General features: G+C 33.5%; 1 pseudogene; it reads right to left on the reverse strand.

Moving 5' to 3' along the window:
- Positions 1–14,248: 14,248 nt before the first annotated feature.
- Positions 14,249–16,042, reverse strand: LOC138350380 (nucleoporin p54-like; annotated as a pseudogene).
- Between the last annotated feature and the right edge of the window lie 301 nt (positions 16,043–16,343).

Genomic DNA, 16,343 nt, shown 5'->3' on the forward strand with positions numbered 1-16,343 from the left:
CCATATAAATTACATAAGGGATACTCATCATCACTTAAAGCACAATAGAGATAGTAGGCAGCCGTTGCTACAAAATTATTACTTTTCCTTATACTCTGAAACAACTCACGTCCTGTATTATCAAAATATTGAACTGAGGGAGGATTGTTTGAAACAATTTTTAGTGATCCAGTATGGTAAGACGAAGGTATACCATCTCCTATTATTTCTTTCTTACATCCATTACAAAATTTCACGTTTAAGATTCTCAAAACCATAACGGACTCTTCCGGTGTTGTTGTGTGTACTGACAAAGACCATATCGGGTGTTTTAAATTGTCTCCCCCATATATTCTTTCAAGAAAAGTGGTTACATTTCCTACTGTAAAAAAGGAAAATTTGAATTTTTGTTTAGTCATTTGTTCAAAATAATCCATTCGAAAATTTGTATTACAGAGACATTTAATGCCATAATTTTCAAAACAAGTTGTAACGTTATCATATAACATTATTTTTTCTGTGAGGATTTGTATTTTGAAGACATATATTCTTCCACTAGCTGAGTAATTTTATGAGTGTTGGATACAACTCGTAATATCCGTTTATGTATTGGCTCATCTTTTTTAATATCAGAGAAAAAGAAAATTGGAATATTAATAAATAAAATATTAATTTTACCACTCCCACTACCATTTTCTAAGAACTGTGCAACATTATTTATATTGGGAGAGTAATCACAGACTGAATGGGAATCCAATTTCATAATAAATTTCCTTTTCAATTCTATGAGTAAGTATTGTACGAATAATTGTAAGTCTTCTACACTATTATTTTCAAAGGTAACATCATCATCATTCTTATCAACATTATTAATATTATGATGATGATAGTTGGTTAGCACAATTGTTCCTAAAGGTAAAGCAGGAGGATAAAAGTGTAATTTTTTGAAATAAGATAATGGGATTTCTATACTACCATCTGAGTTACATGCAAACATTATTTAGTTTTGTTTTTAATATTGAGTGAATTCATAAATCGATTAAAAAAAATTTCGGTATTTTCGTAATCAATCAAATCAGTCTTGGATACAAATTTTGCCTTTAAAATTACCTTTGCACATCCACGTTCAATATCTTCAAAATTTGAACATGGATATGTTCCTTTATGTATTTCAATATTATTTTTATCAATCTTACACTTCATCCAAATAGATAATTCTTGTTTTTCCTCATCAAAATGGGGATCCGGACACGCTGTACACGGAAAATGTTTATTGTCATGTAAGTTAGTATACATAGGACCGCAGTCACATAGACCATTAGAATAACCTGGAGCTGTAATTACACCAGATGGTAAATGTACCAGACAAGGATCGCGGAAACAGGCTGAACGTGAGATATCTGGATTAGAAATATATCCAGGGGAACATCGACATATATATTTTTCTTGTTCTTTTAATGGTATAAAAAAGTCTTTGGGGGTCATTTGAGTAAGGTCCACTACTTCATCCTGCCTATTGGTAATTTTAACCAAAGTTCCTCCTGGTTCACATGCAGTTAATCTATTTGTAGTTGCGTTATAAAGACCTGGTAGGTAGGATTTACACTTCCATCGATCTTCTTCAATTGAATACTGTAGAAAACCCCATACTGGGTCACAAAATTATTCTTCTGGTTGTTTCCAAAAACAGTATGTGCATCCTGGTTTGAGGATTCCACCTCCATAATAATATTTTATATTGTTAGTAGAAGATGATATAGGTATTACGACCTTTTCTAAATAACGTCCACATTTAAGGCCCCCAAGTTTTTGACAAATTTGATTGTCATGCGACTGAGAACTATCTACTTTTAAAATCATTCCCTTACATTTATTGATTTTAATGTCATTATTATTATCATATTCATTATTATTTAGCCAACCTTGTAGATCAATAAATTCGTGTCTTTCTTCAAATGCAATTTCTTCAGCTTCAAGTCCCTCTTTAATACTTTGACGTAAAAAACTATGAATGTAAAAACGATCAGTAATATAAAGAAAATTAAAATATATAAAATAAATTATGAAAATAATAACCGGAATTTGAGGAAAATACTGGTATGTCGAAGAAATCATTTTTGGTTTTTATTAAGGAGAAAATTTAGGAGTTTCTCAGTTGAAACTTTTTTATTACAATTTGTGGAATAACAGTGAAAACGATGATGATGAATATAAAGTCTACCTGAAGGTGTACGAGATTTACCACGAACTTCATGAAAAGGACAAAAAATATTACATTGCCATTTTTGGTTCATTGCTAAGAGTTCATTATATGGCTCCTTACATAATAATTCAGCACATTTTTGTGTAATTATCTCTGTTTTTTTTTTTTTAAATTGTTCAATTTTGGGTTGATGCAGCGATTGTTTTAAAACCAACCTAGGACGACTAATTACATTTCCTCCTCCTCCTCCTAAATTATTATTATTATTATTATTAATAATAATAATTTCAAAAAAATTATATTTCTTTTGGATAAGTGTCCCTGTTTAATTTCATTGATACTAGTAAATTCTATTGAAGTCTCAATACATCGATATATGAATGAAACACTCGCCATATTGGTACATGATCCTTATTACTAAACAATAGAGAGAGAGAAAAGCTTACAAGATAATATAAAGGATATTGTAGAATCAGAGAACCTAAGATATATATATAGCTGTACTGTCAGAAGTAAAATATTTTTTAAAGAAAAGTAGTTAATTTTCTCACGGGACACACATATTCAAAGTAAGTTATCGTGCAAATATAATCGGCGCACGACACTGAATTCTGCCAGGCCAACTACAACAGTATTTTCTTCAAATTCTTGTTACCAATTTTTATATTTTTTTTTAATATTCTATAATTTTCTTTATATTGCTGATCCTTTGTACATACATAAGTCTTTTAAGAGGGACTGGAAGCTGAATCCTCCTATTATTATTATTGAAACTTGACATAATGGATGACGAGCCTTATTACCAAAAGAGAGTAAGACAAAAGTTTACAGATATTATAAAGTATATTGAAGAATCAGAGAACTTAATTATAGCTGTACGATCAGAAGTAAAACAATTTGAAAAGCTGTTAAATTCTTGGGTATTATATTTACCTAATCTCCAAAATGTTGTGGTAAAGAGAGGAAATTGTAATAAGTGTTGGTACCAAAGTGAGAATAAAAAAACACTCACTATTTTTAGGTCACCTTTCGAAATAATTATTAAGCAAAATGATATAAAAGTTAGCTCTTCGTTTCTTATGAAAGATGTAATATTATTATTAGTAGAAGCTATTCAAAAAGAAAAGAGAAATATCCATGTATATTGGGATTAATTAATAACAAATATGATAAATTTATATACATTTTTTATAAACATGAAATTTAATTTAAATTTCAAATAACATTAAGTATTATATCAAATTTTGGAATATAAAAACCATTAACTAATTTCAAATATATTTCATTGGAAAATATTTCACATTCATTATTATAGAATAAATTTAGAATATTGTTATATGTTACATTTGAATTTTTATGTTTATTTATAATATCCCAAACTTTTAAAATATGAAATTCCGTCTTATCAATATATAACGGATCTATTTGTAGATAAAAATCAATTTCTTCAGTATTTTCGAGGAATTCACTCATTTTTTTAATATTTATTAAAAAAGACATGATCATTCAGTGCTATTCCAAGAAGTACAACTTCAACTAAATTAATGTGAAACATCAACCTCTTCAGGCTTGTGAACCTCGTAACTGACTTAAACCACTCTCCTGACTGATCATCATTAGTATAATATTAAAAAAAAAACACTGCCTAAAATAATAGAAGTTAGCACAAACAAACAAGAGATATTTAAATCAAATAAGGGGAACAAACTTAAACTAGAATTTCAAATGATGATATTAACATTCAGTGATTATTTAAGACACCAGCTAGCTCTAGTAGCCAATGTGATGAACCAATTGGCTTATAATGTCAGGTGTGAATAATTTCCTATAAAAATTTGTAAAAATACACTTATATATGTCGATTGAAAAATTTGCTTTAAGGTTGTTAGAGAGGTTCAAAACCTCTTTATCCTCATAGGATGGGATAATCTTAAATATTTTGGCTAAGTTAACATTAGGGATAATATATAAAATTCTTTTGAAAATTTCAAAAAAATCATGTGATGATCCCAAATATATCCTTACATTAGCAAAAGTAATAGTACTTTGCTTGGCTTGAAACTCAAAGTGCATATCTTTCGTTTCAAAAGGGTCAAAGGTTAAAAAAAAGTTACATTTATTTTGACATGGCTTACTCCTTAAAATCCTTTCTTCAGGAGTCCTGAGAACAGTTGGTAGAGTGATACACAGTCTATCAGGTGGTTCCAGTTCCTTAATTGCTTCGCCATATCTCTGGGCATCTTCTTTTCTTATTTTTTTGTGTAGAAAGATAGGTCGACATAAATGACGACGGCGAGGGCGGCATTGAGGAACTTTTGTCATCTACAAACGAAATGAAACAAATAAATAACTAAGTTGTGTGTTTGTTAGTCATTATTTGTTTGGGGATTGAAGGGGCTGGGCCGGGTTAAGTCTTAGGAGAATAAGGAGGAGAAGGAGAAGGAGGAGGAGGAGGAGGAGGATGGGAAGGAGGAGGAGAAGGACGAGAAGGAGGGGGAGAAGGAGAAGGAGGAGGAGAAGGAGGAGGAGGAAGAGGAGGAGGAAGAGGAGGAGGAGGAGAAGAAGAGGAGAAGAAGGAGGAGGGGATTGGGAACTTTTAAGAGTCATAGAAATTGTTCTGGAAAATTTATCTAGAGAACTAATTGGAGGAGGAGGAGGAGAATGAGAATGAGATGGTGGGTGTGTTGAGGCAAGGAAGGAAGATTGATCTAGAGAAATTAGAGGAGGAGAGTAAGTAGGAGTCCAATTAAAATCTTCATCCGGCATTTTTTTTTCCATATTTTCAGTTTCCAGTAACTCGGAAAAGGACATGCTTCTTTTCCTTGTATCCTGAATTTCAGAATCTGGATCTATAAAAAAAAATAAAAAATAAATAAATAAATTAACAGCTATGGCTAGGAAAATCTTTTACTCTGATTTTTCATTTTATAGCCACCACATCTGTCCTGAGTTTCGGACAAGGAACTCGGCAGTTATACACTTGAATTGATCCTATGAAGTATGTATGATCATCACCATTCTGTATCGCAAAGACTACAAAGACTATGGCTAATAATATCTTTATCTCTGGGAATGGCTTCCAGGGTCACGGCACATTAACCCTTAAACTGCGCATGGCGTATATATACGCCCTGAGTAACATGTCCCATGGTGCGCATGGCGTATATATACGCCATAGGGTGCCAGGCCTGATTCAAATGGCCCGTGGCTACACGGGGTTCACAGTAGCTTCCTCAGGGCTCTTGTAAACAGATGCCATTTTTAAAAAAAATCGTGGGCAATATTCTCAGGTGTGAGAGGCACAGTACTGTTGGAGCAACCAAGGCCGGCGCACGGAGCATGAGCGAACAGCATTAATGTTCAGCTTGTGACCACAGCATCGCCGAAAAATGTCAAAATAAATATATAATTGTTATTATTTAGCGATGACAATATTACAGATGACCAATGACTGTGATATAAATAACCAGGGTTGTGATAATAGCAGGATTGTTGTAATAATTAGCGCTGTGAGAGGAGTGATGCTGAGAGACGGAGGGAGACAGCATCGTTTACTGACTGTGTGGCTACCTGTTATTGTTTGCATTCACTATACCAGGTCAGTGGTTCTCTATGGTGAACACAAATGTAGATACTTATATATAATGTGTGTATTAGTGTAATAACAGCAAAAGGATTATGCTGGGAGGAGCCATATGGGTGACGGAGGTGACGTCGTCTGCACGATTTGTCTAGCTGTTTAGAGGGTGGCCACTATGCTCTTTGGGCGCACTACAAGCTTAGGTGTACAGTTACGGTGCATAAAACATGTAGATATTCATATATAATATGTGTATATAGGGTACTAACACTGCAAAAGGTATTGTTGGGGGAGAAAGTTTAGTGCGTGTGACCTTGAAAGAGTGAGGGAGCCGCCAGCCGCCATCTGTGTATAGCGACGACTCTTAGTGCCTGAACTAACTATATCAGCTTAGCTGTACAGTTGTGGTGAACAAAATATATACATACTTATATATAACGTCTGTATATAATGTAATAACACCACAACTGGTATTGTTGGGGGAGAAAGTTTAGTGCGTGTGACGTTGAATGAGTGAGGGAGCCGCCAGCCGCCATCTGTGTATAGCGACGACTCTTAGTGCCTGAACTAACTATATCAGCTTAGCTGTACAGTTGTGGTGAACAAAATATACACATACTTATATATAACGTCTGTATATAGTGTAATAACACCACAAATGGTATTGTTGGGGGAGAAAGTTTAGTGCGTGTGTTGAGGGAGTGGCAGCGAGTGGCTGGCTGGTGTGTGGCGGTAACTCCTCGTTGCTTTTCGACTCTCAATACCAACTTAGTGGTTCGTTATGGTGACCAAAACATGCCAATACTTATATATAACCTGTGTATAGAGTGTAATAGCAGCAAAACTATTTGTTTATTGTTTTATAAACATAATAATTGAATCACTAATATGCACATCATACTTTTGAGTATAGCGATTATTAACCACTTTTATTATATAAATATATTACAATACACACTATTGAATAATAGTACTGCAAAAAAACTAAGAAAAAATCAATCGGAGACATTGAAACAATTAGGTAATAATATCTTTGTGGCAACTCCCATCTGTCAACGCGGGTGACGCTGACCGGGTCTGACGACCGCTCTGTCAACGCCCACTTTTTGCCAGACTTCCTCGGTCAATTGCGCCCAAAATATGTCACCTACGATTTTTGTGTTATTTTTTCCGTGCTCAGGGGACACAAATTAACATGTTTAGAAGACGGAAAAAAAATTTTGAATTTTTTTTTTTCTTGGGCACAGGGGTGTAAATGTCCCAAGGACCCCTGAGCAGTGTAAGGGTTAAAAACAGAAAAGACTTGCAACTCACCTTTTACTTTACTGGAGAAATCTGTTGCTAAACCCTTAGAGAGGTGATCTATAGTAGGGACCCCATGGTCCATACTGTTGGGTGTAGCAGGGACACACTGATGTGTGTGGAACCTCGAGTCCTTTAATATTTATACCCTGACAGGATGGGACTCTCCCGGATGGAGGCGGGGGGGGGGGGGGGGGGGGAAACTCCGTTGAGACAACTAGAACGCACAACACCACCCTGACACATCGAAATAATACTCTTACCTTTTAAAAAAATGAATACAATTTCACGAAAGACATTTCTTCTTGTTTTGTTATCAGTACGAGTAATAGTTAGTCACAATCCCCATTTATATACTGAATGTGCAGTCAACGAAAATGGAAAAAGATTAACAATATTTGAAGATTCAATTAAATTTTGGTTTGTAAGAAATAACCTCAATTTTATAATATCTATTTATTACGATAGAAATTTTAATGAATTATTAGGATATAATAATACAGAACAACATAAATGGTTAAATGCAGAGTTAAAATTTGGGAATGTTTCACAACTATTTATATTAAATAAACTTCAATTACCAGTGAAAAGACGACTGAATCAAAACACAACAAGTAAATTTATAGGAAGATTTGTAATATTTAGCCATATCAATATTCTTCTAGGTTGCCCTCAAGGCTGGCCATACAGAAAATTATCATCATCAATGAAATATGATTTGCAAATTGATGCCTCAGGTAACGAAGAAGAATATCTTATTCTGACGCCCTCAGCAGATACCTATGTTAAGTTTTTAATAGATGGTCAAAGAAAGATACTATGTTTGGATCACAGTCATTCACAAATAAAGGTTGTGAATAATGTTAATAAATTATCAGAAAGGTGTGATACCTTAAATAGAATGTCGTCTGTTGTTATCAAATTTGTGTACAATGAGAATAATATTAAAATATTGGATGAACAAGATAGCATTCTTGACAATATAACAACATATAATAATAAGACTCGTCCTATACTTAAAGTTCTTCGAGAAGATTTAAATGGGACACTCTATATAGCACAGTGTATTGGTAATTGTAAAAAAAGTATTGATTCGCATGCTATTACCTATATGCATCAATATTTGTTTGTTTTGAGTATAATAATAATTATAGTTTCAGTAAGTTTATTAATTATTCAATTATATTATATTACATGTGTTAAAAGTAAAAAAAAAAAAAAAAAAGGCAGGAAGAAATAGGAGAGTATATTTCATACGAACTTCCCGAACCACTTTAAAATAAATTTGTGTTAATAAACATCAACATCCCATCAAAAACTTAAACTATTTATTTATCAATGTCTAATGTATCAAAAAATGCGCCAAAGCCAAAACCCCAAACAACCATTGGAATTTAAAACACAATTCTTGAGATAATCCAACATGATTTGATTGATGTGTATAGTTAATCTGGTATACTAATAACGGTGTTTCCTCTTGGAAAAGAAACGATCTAGTACTACTTACTATCGGATATATATAGCAAATATCTTCATTTTTACTAAAAGTTCGGCTTGAAATGAAAGAATTCAACAATGTTAAGTTAATAGGAAGTGCACACTGGTTGTTTTCTACTTTACGTATTTGTACTCTACTTATTCCTTTAAAGAGTAGAGTTTCTTTAGTATGTTGGATACCACGATTCAAATGACAAATTATTCTTCCCTCTAATGTTTCCAAAAGGTTATTTAATTTAATCTTAACCGTGGTCATTTTACATTCATATATTTTACATCCTATATAGTATTTATTAGGATCTGGAAAAGTTTCGTATAATAAGAGTCCCTCTGTTTCTTCATTTATATCTACATTTATAGTTAATTTTGGATATAAGAAATAAGAGTATGTATAACATGCACCACATGTTATTGAAAATGAAATATTATAAACAGTTGGGATCATTACTATTTCTTTAAATAATTTTGTTTTTGATTGTTGATGTCTTGTTTGCCATGTAGGATGGAATGGGTCATTTATAAATGTCATGTATGGAGTTTTAATAGATAATGGAGCCCATGGAATTATAGAATGAGCAAAACAAACAGTAGTGTTTTTTCTTACGGTCAATATTAATAATAATAATAATAATTGATTCCAATCCATTACCTTAATTTAAAGGATTAATGACTTTGATTTTCTTGGTCGCACACTTCTTTATATATATATATATATATATTGGGAGGATATTGCTCCTGTTTATTATGCAAATCGAACCTTGAATAGTTGGCTTTATTGATGTGTGTTATTAAACCAAACCAACCGTATACCCCAAAAACGGAAAACAGCAAGTAATTATTAATTATTATTATATACGTTTATGTTTTGGGGGCTTTGATGTTCTGCCGGCTCGATTTTAATGTTTTTAAAAGTATAATAAAGGCTCGATTAAGTCCAGGTGGGGCATTCAGGGTTAAATAAACTTTTTCCCATTTGTTCAATCTCGTGTTGTCCTTTGCCTGGTTGGCACTGATGATAACATAGCTAATTCTACCGGTTAATAGGTAGTGGATTTTTTTTTATATTTATTCATTATAAAAGGATATAGATATTTTTTATTAGGTAAGATTACAATTATGATTTCAATCCATGCCCCTAAAATGAAACTTGCCAGCTACATAATTGGTCAAGCAAGAGGATCAGCTGCCATTTGTGGAGAATATGCCTCTGCTACATTAGGCGTGTTGAACAATTATAAAGATATTAAAATATATTGCCTCATTGGGAAGGACTGGCTTGTTGATAAACTTTCAAACTTCATTCCCATCGAATATTCAGGTTATACACTTGTAAAGAATAAAAAAACAAAAAAGGTTCATAGCAATCGCTGAATTAATACATCCGGAAGATGTACCAGTATTGATATACTTTATTGAGTCTCCGTCAATACGAGTATTGCTACCTAAAAACTACATTACCTGGAAAGAACAAATTACATCAAAGTTCACAGTTGCAAATGGTACCCTCGACAATGGAGAACCTCCCAACTTTTCCGATATTGTTGGGAGATTTTATGAAGAAGTAATAAAAACTATGGATACTGATGCCGAAAGATGTGGAATTTTTCCTTCATTTAAAAACAGATCAAAAAGTTTGTAAATTGTATCCAGTAGATCTAAGGTTGAGATTTATTCATTCCCGTTTTGAAATTAAAAGGAAACGAAAAATCTGTGAGTGGTTTAATGAAGATGAGTATAATATTCCATTTCTTTCAATATTCGAGATGTTAAAAATACCTGACCTTTGTAATGCTTCTTCAACGACATTACATGAAAGGGAAGGTACTGCAAAGAGGACTATAAAATGTAAATTACAAGGCAAGAAAATTCCCATTGGTCTCTGTGTACCTTCGCTGATATTATACAAATTTGGTTATAAAAGGGCTGAAATATTGAAAGAGCCTATAACCTTAGGCGTAATGGCTTTAGGAACCAGTAATCAGAATATGGACGAAAAAACTTATGTCATGGGAGCCTTAAAGAAAAGATGGAGTTGTACTCGCAGGAGGAGTGGGCAAATAAATAAGTATCCACAGTATGTAAAGTGTTATGAGCCAGTTGGTCTCGTATATGAGTCTCAGATATTTGATAGATTCAGTCATAACCTAATTGATGGTTATATAATATCAAATAATGATGACCAATACTTATTCAGCCCATATGTCTGTCTTGGGTTACTGACTCGAAATATTAAAATCCTTCCTGTCATATATACTCATTTGCTATTCCCCAGAGGAAACGTTTTTGTAATTCAGAAGTCTGATGTAATCTGGTGTGTTCTCGGAAATTGCAAAGTGGCTCCTCCAAATACTATAGTTAATTGTATGAATGACCTCTAATTTTTTATAGGCTTTAGGGGACGTCGCACTTGGCCTACAACTTTCATGTTTGTTTAAGTTAACTTGTTTATATTTGAGTTAAAACGAATTAACTTAAATAAACTAACACAACAAGAAAATCACTCGGCCTTATTAGGCAAATGGGGTCTTTTTTGCATAGTGGCTGAGAAGTACGTTCTATGCCAGAGAACAAACGTCTCGGCCTATTGTGCAAGAAAGACCCCATTTACCTAATAAGGCTGAGTTCATTAGATTATTTTTAGTCTCCTCACCTTTGTTCTATACTCTGTCAGAATCAATCAAAATAACAGTTTGTGAACTGGTAATAAATAATAAGCCCAAATACAAAATATAATTCTTTACTGATGAGCATTTAAACCAAACCAACCATATATATATTGAAAAACGAGCGAAACGGCATTTTATTTTTTGGTGCTACGAGTTTTTACATAAATTTTCATTATGCCGGCATTTTTTGGTACATTTCTGATTATTTCTTTTGCAAATACATCTATGATTTAAACAGGATAAAAGTTTACAGTGGCATACTAATTGTTTCAGGTGTCTATTATCACTGAGAAAGTAATTTGATTGTCTACGAACAATCTCACGAAGCCCAAGTTGTTGATTCTTATTAATTTCGTTTGGCATTATTCTTTCGATTGTTTTATCAAAATAGTTTCTTGATAGATATTGGTTAATCGTTCCAAATTTTGTAGCTACACGATATAAATCTCTTTCATTGTCTATTTCGATGATAATTCCACTGATTGTTCACATTCCTGTTTTGTTTTCCCTATCTTTTTTAGGTATTATCACATTAACAGTATCATATAGGCTAACAGGTGTTACATTTGCCGATGACAATTGTAACATTTTTGAGGCATTAGTTATCTGACGCTCATAAACTTTGCTTCTAATAGTTCCTAAATTTTCAATATGTAAATTATATGAACCGTTATTTACATCAGAATTATTATTATCATTAGGTTTACCATCTTCTAAATTACATAATCTTCTATTTATTATTACTTTAGGCGACAGCACAATACCAGGTGATGATGGTGTTGGTGGTGATAATATAGGGGGTAATGAAGGTGGCGGTATTTGTGGCGGGGATAATATGGAAGTAGAGGCAGTTGTAGCACCAGCAGAAACAGTAACAGTAACCTCCTCAACCTCATCAAAAATTATTTCTTCCATGTCTGGCAACGGTGAAGAAATCTGAAGCAGCAGCGGACTTGATGATGACAGGGAATACTGCAATTATATATAAAAAAAAAATATTTTAGTATACAGAAATTAATTGAGGACTCTTGTTTTCCGTGGTTGAACTGAAAACAAAACCAATAAATATTAAGGAATTTTACCTCTGCTTCTTTGCCTCTTTTTTCTTCATCCTCTTTGTCTTCTTCTTCTTCTTCTTCTTCATCTTCTTCTTCTTCATTGTCATCATAGTGACAGTTATTGAACAATTGGCTATATATTGAGGGCGAAAGACGAATCTTCATAACTATTGGCGGTTCTATACCAAAAACTGCCTTGTAAGGCGATATGCCAATTCCACGTGAATATGCTGTGTTTTTGGTGAATTGCACAAAGGGAAGTCCAGCTGACCAATCTCGCGTTTGATCTTCACACATCCAACTGCCAAGCATTTTGATTACATCCCCATTCGCATGTTCAATGCTCCCTTGGCTCTGTGGATGACGAGGTTTGCTATTAATGAGGAGCATGTTGGGCCACATTTCGTTGTTTAGCTCTTGAATGACCTCTGCCACAAATTCACGGCCGTTATCGCTCTGTAAAATTCGTGGGGCTCCCAAGAGAGCAAATATATCGAGTAAGTGGCGTGCCACTTCAATCGCCCGTTTACTGCGAAGAGCTCGTAAAACCGAAAACTTTGTTAAATGATCCTGATAATGTAAAATATATTTATACACACATCCTCCTTCTTTTTGCATATTTATTAAGTCCATTTGTCCTCGCTCCGCAAAACTGGTCGATACAATGGGCCATATTACCCCTTTTTTTCGTCGAGGAAGTCGTTTCAAATTGCATATGTGGCAGAGTGAAATAAAGAGTTTCACTGATTGTTGAGTGACGTTAGCGATAGTTTTACTTGCTTCAAAATAAGTTCTTTTTTCTCCTCCGTGACAAACTGCTCTGTGTGCATCATAAATCGTATCATACAATTGCCCTTGATGTATGAAACGACGACACATCCGGCCAGGATCAGCTGTTGTTCCTGTTGTTGTTGTTGTTACAGCCGTAGTAGAATGACGATTGTCACTGGTTAGTTTACGCTTGGTCCCCCGCTTCATTCTTCGTTCAGTTTCGTCGATGGTTACTAGGACGTCATCCCCAAATAGATTTTTGACATCATATCGAGACAATAGATCATATTCATGAGATGTCTTTGTAGTCAGTTTCAATTTAGCATTTTTGCCTTCCTCAATATATTGTGATAATTTTTCTCGAGTGAAAATTTTCCGGCTTCCATGCCCACCTTTTTCCAACATTTGGCTAATTTTAAATTCAAATTCCTTTTTTTGTATTACCTCTTCTTCTCTCTCACACCCTTCATTAACTTTTTGTCCCAAAGGTAAAGACGTGGATGATGAAGGTAATGGTTCTTCATCAACACTAGTATTGTTATTATCACTTCTTTCTTCTTGTTTCTGTCCACATGTTAATGGAGAGGAAATTGTAGGTGTGTCCTCCATGCTGGAGCAAAATCGACTGACTCTGATATTAACCCTCACACGCTGAATATTTTATATTGACCAATCACTGGCAGGCTTTCTTGGTTAAGCTGGCAGTTTACAGTTTGTGCTTATTTGACTAAATTATTCCTGTAAGACAACACAAACATTGTTGTTACATTCTAGGTCAATTATTTCAAGTTTCAGTTAAAATGTCAGTGTCATCAATATCTAGCAAAATTATTATAATACTTTGCCTAATGGGCAGAGTGCACTTATTGCATGTGGAAAACCAAAAAAAAAAAAAAACAAGGAACTGGACTAAAATTTAATTTATTGACAATCATCAATTCAATGTGGGTGTGTTGCGGGTTACAACAAAAAATCAGTTTAGCATCATACCCTCCCTGAGAGAGTGAAATATCATCAGTTCAATGTGTGTTGCTGGTTACGAACCAAAAAAATTCAGTGTAGCATCATACCCCTCCCTGAAAGGGTGAAGGGAAGTGTTAAAAGTAAAACAATGATAGGGTTAATTACCAATGTTTGAATGTTGTTTGGGGAAGTTGGTTGACGGTTAGCCAATTTCCTTAACTCTCAAAACTTAGCTGATGTTCTTCTTTATGTTAACGACCACTTGTATATCTTCCTAAAGTATGTTAACTATAGCCTGAAGTGCATCCTGCTGCCATTTTAGGTATTGTGATATATCCTGCACTTTGTCAACAACCAGTCCATACCGTTGGGCTCGCGGAAAACTACCAGGCTTTATAGACTGAGCCATTTGTTCATTCAAACATCCCTTGAGGTCCTGCAGCTGCATATACAAGTTTTCTAATCGCAGTCGAATCTGATCCTCTATTTCTTCTAGTGGTAGATTTTTTTTCCTTTCAACCTCTTGTGCTGACACCAATTTTAGAACTCGGCGCATTATATTTGTCTGTTTCAACTTAAAATTCTGAATGGTAACTTTAATTGTCGTCTGCATACAACTTAATTGTCTTATATCATCCATGATATTCTTCATACTATTATGAAGTTTATTACCATATTCTTCTTGATACTTGAACTGTTTCTGTAATTCCTGAAATCCCACTTTTACAACAGGTATCAATTTCTTTGGGTCAGGATTTTTTCGCTTGCCCATTTCCCACAATGCTGGATCAATTCCTATAAACAATAAATAATTTATTTTAATTTTTAAATCCACAAATGTAGGTACAATAAAAAAATACCCCATAATATCTTCACTTTTGTCATTATGTCACGATAAGTAGATGGATTGGTCATATCAAAATCATTTACCTCTTTGCGGTGTATGAAGATATTTCTTCATTTGTTGTTCAGTTAAAGTCAACATTGGAATAATCTGTTCAATAAACAAATTCTGAAACAGAAAAAGTAGGCATTTTTGTCTCTGTCTGGCTATCTACCTCCCTGTCTATCAAAAAACGTTCCATTAATAATGTCCCTTTTAAGCTAATTTGATTATTTAAGCCAACCTGATATCAAATCCCATTAAATAGATTGGTGCAAGCTATAATAAGGCTTACTTAGGCTTACCTTAAAAATTGGATTGTATGATGCTCTTAACATATGACTAAAGGTGTCAGTGGTAGATGCACGTTGAATCTCTCCTAGAAGGTATATTATAATATAGAGCAGTTTGCATAATACCATACTTGAAATAATTTTTTATGATAATTATTATTAGGGAAAACATTATAAAATCTTTAAAATTCTTTTACCATTAGGAAAAACTTGCTGAATGTAAAATCTGAAGTTCGTTTTGTTTGGTACTTCAGCAGCAAAAATTTCATTAACAACAACTTCATTACCTCCGAATAATAGACTCAATGCTGAAAAACCTTCCTGTTTGTAGGCCCTAGAAGAATAAAAAAAAATAAAAAAAATATTTTTGAATGTTCCCGGATCCTAGTCATATTTAACACTGAAAAATTATTAGAATATTATACAAGTATATGATTATTAATTACTTACTCCACTTCTGAAAGGCCCCTTCCAATTATAATTTGCACAATACCATCTTCATTACGATAATTGGGAATTTTTGTATAGCAAACTACTTTGAAACGACAATATGGATTTTCAGATGTGAACTCTGCAGGTGACATATTGGACGAATAATAACCTGGAATAAAATTCATAAAATTATACTTTATTTTAATTATATACATTTTACAATATTATAAACAACTAGTCAAATCTACTAAGTTTTCCATAATGGTTTACTCACTACCTCATCGAAAAAAATAAAATCCACATATTTACCTTTACCAAACCCCCAAAAAGCTTGAAGTTGATTCCACTTTCGCAAGACCTCATCATTTTCATTATTGAAGTAGGAAGGAGCACAGATTGCAATATGTAATGCCATTGATGATGAGCCCGGTTGTTGGTGAAGCATCTGAAACTGATAATTGCCCCTATTTGATTCGACCAGTGAAATAAAAACAATGTTAATCGAATCATCACACATTATGGTGAAACCATTTAACACACCATCTCACCAAATGAACTACAACAGATCACAATTGCCTTATGTTTGTAAATATATATTAATTTAACTAGTCAGTGGTATGAAGAAAACATTCAATAAAACATATCACTAACTAGTACAAATCAATAAATATCCAGCGACAGGCCTCCGTTGCAGAAATAGGAAAGCGTCTTTTCTT

The sequence above is a fragment of the Procambarus clarkii genome, chromosome 45 (assembly GCF_040958095.1).
Source record: "Procambarus clarkii isolate CNS0578487 chromosome 45, FALCON_Pclarkii_2.0, whole genome shotgun sequence".
Lineage (NCBI taxonomy): Eukaryota > Metazoa > Arthropoda > Malacostraca > Decapoda > Cambaridae > Procambarus > Procambarus clarkii.